The sequence below is a fragment of the Mustela erminea genome, chromosome X, assembly GCF_009829155.1.
Source record: "Mustela erminea isolate mMusErm1 chromosome X, mMusErm1.Pri, whole genome shotgun sequence".
NCBI lineage: Eukaryota > Metazoa > Chordata > Mammalia > Carnivora > Mustelidae > Mustela > Mustela erminea.
Genome location: NC_045635.1, coordinates 70032458 through 70042114, shown reverse-complemented (window position 1 = coordinate 70042114; position 9657 = coordinate 70032458). Strand labels below are relative to the sequence as shown.

General features: G+C 34.8%; 1 pseudogene; it reads right to left on the bottom strand.

The window, feature by feature from the left end:
• Positions 1–5456: 5456 nt before the first annotated feature.
• On the bottom strand, positions 5457–6212 carry LOC116582290 (annotated as a pseudogene).
• Between the last annotated feature and the right edge of the window lie 3445 nt (positions 6213–9657).

Below are 9657 nucleotides of genomic sequence, written 5' to 3'. Positions count from 1 at the left end.
TTCACTTTGAGAATGAGAATGAATACCTGGGGGTTTGGGAGTAAGCTATTTAGTTTGCAAAGCCTTCAAATGCACTATGCTTGCATTTCGAGTGTTCTGAAATAAAGAATAACTGGCAAATGCCCAAAAGGAAACAACTCATTTAACTTTAAAACTAAATCAAAAAGGCTTTCTCAGTTATTACAGTAATTGTTTTGAATTCTAATATTAAGGGGGAATTTTTTTCTCTACCCCAGAACAGGTAGATTTTTTTCTTGCATGCAGCATATAAAAAATATGATTTAGAACTGAAATTTCAAAACTATAATCCTTTTAAAGAAAATCAGTTCATAAATGGTTGACACTCTTGTCCTTCTGTGGAAAACCCAATCTGAAACTTCTTTAAAAACTGGACACACAGGGGCGCCTGGGTGGCTCAGTGGTTTAAGCCGCTGCCTTCGGCTCAGGTCATGATCTCAGAGTCCTGGGATCGGGTCCCGCATCGGGCTCTCTGCTTGGCAGAGAGCCTGCTTCCCTCTCTCTCTCTCTGCCTGCCTCTCCATCTACTTGTGATTTCTCTCTGTCAAATAAATAAATAAAATCTTAAAAAAAAAACAAAAAAAAACTGGACACACATTTTCAACCTATAATTCTAATAATAAAGACAGCACAATGCTCAATTTTCTGCTTACTGGGGAATGTTCAAAAAGATGAGATGGACACATAACAGTTTTTATAAAGTTCATTGGGATGCTCAGCATTTGTCAAGATGCAACACAAATGGATTTAGAATTAAAGATTAATAATCTTAGCATCTATATTCATCAGTGATATTGGTTTGAAATTCTCCTATTTGGTAGGGTCTTTGCCTGATTTGGGGATCAGGGTAATGCTGGCTTCATAAAAAGAGCCTGGAAGTTTTCCTTCTGCTTCAATTTTTTGAAACAGCTTCAGGAGAATAGGTGTTATTTCTTCTTTGAACGTTTGGTAGAATTCCTCAGGGAATCTGTCAGGTCCTGGGCTCTTGTTTTTAGGAGGTTTTTGATCACTGCTTCAATCTCATCACTAGATATCAGTCTATTCAGGTTGTCGATTTCTTCCTGATTCAATTTTGGGAGTTTATAGTTTTCCAGGAATGCATCCATTTCACCTAGTTTGCTTAGCTTATTGGCATATAACTGTTGATAATAACTCCTGATGATTGTTTCTACTTCCTTGGTGTTCGTTGTGATCTCTCCCTTTTCATTCATAATTTTATGAATTTGGGCTTTCTCTCTTTTCTTTTAAATTAGTGTGGCCAATGGTTTATCGATCTTATTGATTCTTTCAAAAAACCAGCTTCTAGTTTCATTGATACGTTCTACTGTATCTCTGGTTTCTACCTCATTGATCTCAGCTCTAATCTTGATGATTTCCCTTCTTATGTGTGGAGATGGTTTGATTTGTTGTTGATTCTCCAGTTCTTTAAGGTGTAGAGACAGCTGGTGTGTTCTGGATTTTTCATTTTTTTTAAGGGATGCTTGGATGGCTATGTATTTTCACCCTTAGGACCGCCTTTGCTGTATCGCATAGGCTATGGATTAAAAACACCACACTTCAGGCCATGTAGATAGTATACTTCATAGCTTCTCCAACTAAACATAAAAGTTTGTCTACATTAAATATTTTTAAGCCACATTTCTAATATTATGTTAAAAATAAATCCAACTAAACCAATGTGGCAAAATTTAGCTATTAATACAGTAGAGGAAGAGATGGTGAGCTCTCTAGGGGCCAAAAGGACCCCTCCTCCAAGTAACATACAAATATTTAGAGTTTACAGTAAAATCCACATACCTTCAGGCTCTTTATGTATTAATACATGATTAAAGTGGAGACCATGAACTTTGTAGAGCAGAAGTGACATGAAGGAAATATCACATTGTAAGTTATGGCACATGCATCACATTTGTCCCTGTAACTGTCACTTCAACACTGAGTCTTAGCAACAGCAATTTGCTGGGAATGTTAAGGGAAAAATCCATGTATATTCACTAATTTAAAAATATATAAACCATCCTTTGGGTGGTTGATCACAGGTGACTGAATCCTGATGTTTTCATTGGCACTGTGGTACTCCTGAAGGTACCTGAGAGATCTACCATCTCCTGGGGACCATGGGAGTATGTGTGGCTAAGGTGGGACACACTAGATGACATCCATGCCCTGTATTTTCTGATCCTTCTAACAGTTAGATAAACCTACAGTGAAGAAGCAGAGCCACTATTGCTGTGACAGTATTGACCACCAGTTTACTATAAATCCCCTGTAACAAAAACTCACAAATATTCTCAATTAAAAAAAAAAAAAAAAAAAAGAAAAACCAAAAGTAATTGCCACTCATTCTTTAGCTCTCTCAATGTGAATTTGACCACATCCCATAAAAGTGTAAGCCTACTTCTTTTTCTGTATTTATCCAGAGTCACACACTGGGACAAATTCTTTACTGGAATCAGAAAACAGTAGTGCAGGAATCTCATGATAAATGTTGGGCCAACTACTATACCTGAAGTGTTTGAGTTAACATATTTAATCATAAAATTGTTTCCCTGTTCCCTTCATATCTAAAAATTGTAACTTCTTTTTTTTTAATATTTTATTTATTTATCTGACGGAGAGAGATTACAAGTAGGCAGAGAGAAAGGAGTAAGCAGGCTCCCTTTTGAGCAGAGAGCCTGATGTGGGGCTCTATCCCAGGACCCTGGGATCACGACCTGAGCTGAAGGCAGAGGCTTAACCCACTGAGCCACTCAGGGACGCCTAAAAATTATAACTTCTTTTAAAAACTGTATTATTTATAATTATTTTGAGTGTTCTAAGTCAGAAGACATTATATACTGAAGGTCAGAGTATGTGTGTGAACACTCAGAGAAAGACGCTGAGGCTATAAACAGGACTATTTGGTACCAGCGTTAAATGATTAATAAGGAAGGGGCGCCTGGGTGGCTCAGTGGGTTAAGCCTCTGCCTTCGGCTCAGGTCATGATCTCCAGCATCCTGGGATCGAGCCCCGCATCAGGCTCTCTGCTCAGTGGGGAGCCTGCTTCCTCCTCTCTCTCTGCCTGTCTCTCTGCCTACCTGTGATCTCTGTCAAATAAATAAATAAATAATCTAAAAAAAAGATTAATAAGGAATAAAATTAGACATTTAAACATTAAAATCTGCATCTAATTCATGTGCCAAGAGTCTTCCAAGAATACTCAGATTAGTTACATAACAGCTATGGAGAAATGACACAGATATTCTTGTACATAACCACGGCTCCTTTCCAAATAGACATACTAAATACCTTACTCTTAAAAAAGTAAATGGAAATTTTATATATAAAATATAGAATATACTTCTGTCTAAAGCTAAAGGCAACATTTATACAGAGATTTTTAATTCCATTACTTTATTGCATGTTTCCTGGTTAATTCACATGGTTCATGTGTAATGAAATCTCCTAGGACTTTAAGTAATAAGTAGCTCTTAGATCTATAGGGTTTATCATAGTGCAAATAACTAAGACATATTCTTTTTCTTTTGTATTATTGTTTAACTTTGACTTAACTTTCTTTTTTTTACAAGGGTTTGCTGTCCATGGTCCATAAACTATAAGCTGCCAAATTTGTGCCTTTAAAACTCATTCCTGGGAATCTCCCTCTATTCTGTTAGTTTGTAGGGGAATACAGAAGTAACCAGTACCTCATGAATGAAACTACAAAACCCCATCTACAAAACCGAACAAGCCACTTGTTCCTTTTTTCTTTTCTTAGTTTCAGAGGTAGAACTTAGTGATTTATCAGTTGCATAATACCCAGTGCTCATTGCATCAAGTGCCCTCCTTAATACCCACCCAGTTATTCCTTCCCTCCACTCCACCTCAGCTACCTTTAGTTTGTTTCCTAGAGTTCAGCATTTTTTATGGTTTGCCTCCCTCTCAATTTTCATCTTATTATATTTTTCCTTCCTTTCCACTATATTTATATGTTTTGTTTCTTAACATGAAATCATATGTTTTTTTTTTCTTTCTCTGACTGACTTATTTTGCTTAGCATATTACCCTTTAGTTCCATCCATGTGGTTGCGAATGACAAGATTTCATTCTTTTTGATGGCTGAGTCACAGTCCTTTTGAAATTAAAAGACAGTTCCTGGGGTGCCTGGGTGGCTCAGTGAGTTAAAGCCTCTGCCTTCCGCTCAGGTCATGATCTCGGGGTCCTGGGATTGAGCCCAGCATTGGGCTCTCTGCTCAGCGGGGAGCCTGCTTCCCTTTCTCTCTCTCTCTGCCTGCCTCTCTGCCTACTTGTGATCTCTGTTAAATAAATAAAATCCTTGAAAAAGAGGAAAAAAATAATAAAAAAAAAAACAGTTCCTGGGTAGCTCAGTCTTAAACATCTGTTTTCAGCTTGGGTCACGATTCTAGGGGACTGGGATTGAGCCCGGCTTCTCCCTTTCCCACTCCTGCTTCTACGTTCTCTCTCTCTCTCCCTCTCTCTCTCTCCCTCTCTCTCTGTCAAATAAGTAAATAAAATCTTTGGATTAAAAAAGCAGTTCCTGAATCAAGTAAAACAGGGTTAAAAGTCAATAAGTCAAGCAGAGAGAGTCAATTATCATATGGTTTCACTTATTTGTGGAGCATAACAAATAGCATGGAGGACATGGGGACTTAGAGTGGAGAAGGGAGTTGGGGGAAATTGGAAGGGGAGGTGAACCATGAGAGACTATGGACTCTGAAAAACAATCTGAGGGTTTTGAGGGGATGGGGGGTGGGAGGTTGGGGTACCAGGTGGTGGGTATTATAGAGGGCACGGATTGCATGGAGCACGGGGTGTGGTGCAAAAATAATGAATACTGTTATGCTGGAAAAAAAAAAAGTCAATATCTGGAAATAAAAAGCCAAAGACTCTAATGTTGAGGGGGGACATTTAGTACTCAAAGTTCAACTTTAAAATAACAATAAAATAAAACAAAGAAAAAATATCTCTGTCACAGTGTGGGAGGGTGATTCATTTGGAAAGAGCGCTGTTCTCCCAGATCAGTCAAGTCCACCAGAGAGAATGCTACAGGCAAGTTTCCTTCTGGACACAGGGTCTGTTGGAAAGCCTTGCCAGCAGTGGCAGCAGACCCCAAAACCTGTGGATTGGAAACATCTTTGGAAGTCTAATTGATATTCTGATTTCAGTCTATTAAGAAATAATTTGTGGTCAGTTTAATAAATGAACACTTAAAATCTTCCAAAAATTTCATTCAAATGTATTTTATACATTAGACAGTTCTTAATAAAAGGTAGTACAGTTTCTTGACATTTAACATTTAAAGATTTTATTGGACATATTAATCTCACAAAAGTTTTAAGTTATCCATAAGTTCTTAGAATGTTGAAGAGAAGTAAAACTAAGTTTAAGGGATGGTGGGAAAGCAGTAATTTAGCAACAATTTCTCAGTCAAACTATGTTCAGGCACATTTTTCCTCCAGTAAAAGTTTTTGGAACTCATCTGCATCCTTGTCTATTATCCAAATTAACATGGTAACTGGGATGGTGACATTCTTCTCATTGATAGATGGGTTTGGAACACATACAGTAAGTATAGCTCTTTTTCCCCTGGTCAGGTACAAGGTATGTGGGGTGGAATGAGATCACTCAGTAATGTTTCCTAAATTAGTGTCTGCCCACATTAAAAGTTATGTCTTCTGATTTGATGTAGGTTTTAAATGCAAAGTATCCACACCTATCTCTTGTAAAATAGTTTACACTTCTTGGAGTTTAAAAAAAAAAAAAGCATCTTCTTTTACTTCAGTAACTACTACTTTGGGTGGGTCCTCATTCTCTTCTTCATCTCTACCTTTGTATTTGTTACTGTTGCCTTCAGCTTGTACCTCCAATGTTTTTGTGGAAAATGGTGAAGAAATAGATATATTTTTGTAATATCTTTGCCAAATAAACTGAAGCTTCCAGAAGAAAATAAAAATCCAGGCAAGAACAAGATTTTAATGAGCTTAAGATAAAAATATTGAAATGGTCTTTCTTACCCATTCCAGCATAGCTCTTCTCAGATTTGTGCTTTCCTGGAGTACAGCAACTTCTTATTTGGGTTTGGGAATTCTCAAGTAGGTTTGTTTGTTTGTTTCTTTCTTTCTTTCTGCCCATACTTCATTACTATATTGATGTATCTGTGAGAGAATTACTTCTGGGACTTTCTGTTCTACCATCTTGCTAATGTCATTATGCTCTTTTTGACATGTTGTTATCAATGATATGGTAGCCTCATACATAAATCCTGAAACATTGTATGTATGCATGCATGTATGTATTTTTCCTTGATAGAGTTTGTGTAAGATTGAAGCTGCTTCTTTCAATGGTGAAGTCACTTGGGCATGAATTTCCTTAGTGAGAATGTTAGCATATGAATTAAATGTCTTTATTCACTATAAAACTAATCAGTCTGTATTTTTTTTCTTTTTTGATAACCTGCATTTTTCTAGGAATGTATTCATTTCAACTAAATTTTCTACCTGGAGTGTCATGCATTTAATCATAATAATATCTTATCTTTATAATTACTGAAAGATTTTTGGTTTTGTCACTTTTTAATTTTTGATCCAGTTACTTGTGCTTATTTTTCTTTTTCTTGCTCATTTGTAATAGGGGTGTGTATTATAAGCCTTTATGAGAACTAACTTTTAGCTTTTCCAATTTTCTTTATGGTAGGATTGTTTCTTTATTAATCTCTTCATTTACCTTATTTGTCTTTTCTACTTTATTTGGGTTTATTTTGATAACCATTCCCTCATTTCTTATGATGAATTGTAAGTTAGTTAAATTTCTATATTTTACCTAATATAAGATTTTAAGGCTACTCATTTTCTTTTATGTTTTACACTGACCCTCACAGGTTCTGATACTTAGTATTCTCATTATTATTTAGTTAAAATATTTTCTTTTTTCCATTATTTCTTTTTTGTCTAATAAACTATTTAAAAGTGTATTCTTAATTTTAAAACATGTGGAGATGTTTCTGGTTATCTTTTTAAAAAATTCCTTTTGACCATATTTACATGTGATACATTCTGCATTATTTGAGTTATTTGGTATATGTTGATATTTTCTTTTTGGCTGCATTTATGTCTTTTTTTAAAAAGATATAATCCATGTGTTCTTGAAAAGAATGTGTGTTTTGCACTTTTGGGTGCATACATGTAAACATATCTGCATGAAGTCAGTTTTTTAGTAATAATATTCCAGTTTATATTTATAATGACTTTTTTTTCTCTCTGTTCTATCAATTCCACATACAGGTATATTAAAAGCTCTACTGTGATTGCGGGTTTTCCTGCTTATCCTATGTGTTTATTCAGTTTTGCTTTAAGGTATTAAGTATGTTTTCATTTAGTACTTTCATTTTTTCTTGTTGAAATAAACATTCATCATTATATACCGACCTTTTTGCTTCTAGCAATCTTTTTGCCCTGAACTTAATTTTTTTTTTAAGATTTTATTTATTTACCATAGGCAGAGCTAGAGCACAGAGGGAGAGAGAGCACACAGAAGGAGAGGGAAAAACAGACTCCCCACTGAACAAAGAGCCATATGCAGGGCTGGATCCCAGAACCCCAAGATCATGATGTGAGCCTAAGGCAGAAACTTAACCGCTTAACTGACTGAGGCATCCAGGCACCTCACCCTGAAGTTTATTTTTGTCTGATATTTCTATAGCTACATTTGCTTTCTTTTATTTAGTACTTTGTCTTTTTCTAGCCTTTAACTTTTCTGTACATTTATACTTTGGTTCTGTCTTTTGGAAATAGCATATGATTGAGTTTTTCTTTTTCATTCTGACAATATATATTTTTAAGATGGTAACATTAAGTCCATTTATATTTAATGTGATTAATAATATATTTAGGTTTAAATCTATTATCTTACTTTGTGCTTTTAATATCTTACCATATCTATTTTCCATCCATATCCTCCTCTTTCACTCCTTTTTTTTTAAATTTTCTATTATTTTTCTTATTATATTCCCCCTCTTTTTTTGGGAAGTCAAATACACTTTATTGAATGCTTTAAAAATTATAATATGCATCCTTGAATTATGAAAACAGGATGTTGCTTGATTTTTTTTTTTTTGGTCTTTCTCCAAGACAATGAGAGGAATTTATAACACTTTCATTCTATTTTCCTCCTTATTCCTGAATTATATGCTAATTGTTTATCATATTTTAATTTTCCTCCTTCTTGTCTCTCTTTCTTCTCTCTTTTTCCTTCCTTTCTTTTTACATATTATGTCTCACACAATATAATGTTGTCATATATAGCTATTGTTCTCTTTTGTTGCTCTTCATTTCATTTCTTCCTGGGTCTGTGATCATCCTTTTGTATTTTTTCTTTCATTCTAACTGCTGAACACTTTAGAATTTTGTTTATTGTTTTTCTTGTGGTAAACTTTTTCAAATTTGTGTCTACTTTGTCTTCTTTCTTGGAGGATGTTTCCATTGAGTATAGAATTCTAGAGTTGGCAGTCATTTCCTTTAAATATATTGAAAATAGCATTCCTTTATCTTGTGGCTTCCAATGAAGTTACCGATAATTCAGATGTCCTTACAACTGCTATTACTATGAAGGTAAACGCTTTTTATTCTGAAAATTTTTAAAATATATGTTTTTCTTTTTCTAAAGCATCTCTAAAATGTGTCTAGCTGTGTATTTTTTTCCTGCTTGGAATTTGTTAGATTAGTCAAATATGTGAATTAGCATTAAAAAAATATTTTATTTATTCATTTGACAGAGAGAGAGGGAGATCACAAGTAGCCAGAGAGGCAGGCAGAGAGAAAGGGGGAAGCAGGCTCCCTGCTGAGCAGAGCGCATGATGTGGGGTTCGATCCCAGGACCCTAAGACCATGACCTGAGGTGAAGGCAGAGGCTTAACCCACTGAGCCACCCAGGTGCCCCATGAATTGGCATTTTTTAGAAGAATATTCTCAGCTGTAATTTTTTCTCACATTGACTATGTCCTATTCCCCCCACCCTTTTTGGGACTTCATTAATGTATTACACTGTATCTTTTCTTTTTTATTTTTATCTTTCATACATTCTAATACAATATTGCTTTGGAATTTGTTTTGCATATTTTATTCTGACCTGTTCTCTAGTTCATTGAGCCTATATTCAGTGGTGCATATTTTATTGTGAAACTAATTTAATCAGTTCTTAATTTGTTATAGTATTTTTCAAGTTTGGTGTTTTAGTTTCTTCTTTATATATGTGTGCTCTTGTTTCATTTCCCTATTAAAAATTTTAAGCTAAACAGTTTCTTCAATAAAATAAGCATAATTGTTTTACAGTTTGTGTTTCATAATATCTAATAATATCTACAGCCTCCACGTTTTTTTTTTTTGTCTATTGTTTTTTCTGCCACTAGCTTATGTGGTTTTGCTTCATTATGGATCTATTTTCCTGTGAATGTGTTTGAACATTCGATACATTTTGTAGAAATAGTATAAAATCTCAGATTACTATATTTTTTGCCAATGATGATTTTAGTTTGCTTTTGTTAGTTTCCTGGGGACAATAACAAATCAACAAGTTAAAGGCTTGTTATTTTCTGGCCTCAAATTCAGACTGCTGTTTTTGTGTGTATTAGTTTCTTTCAGGCTT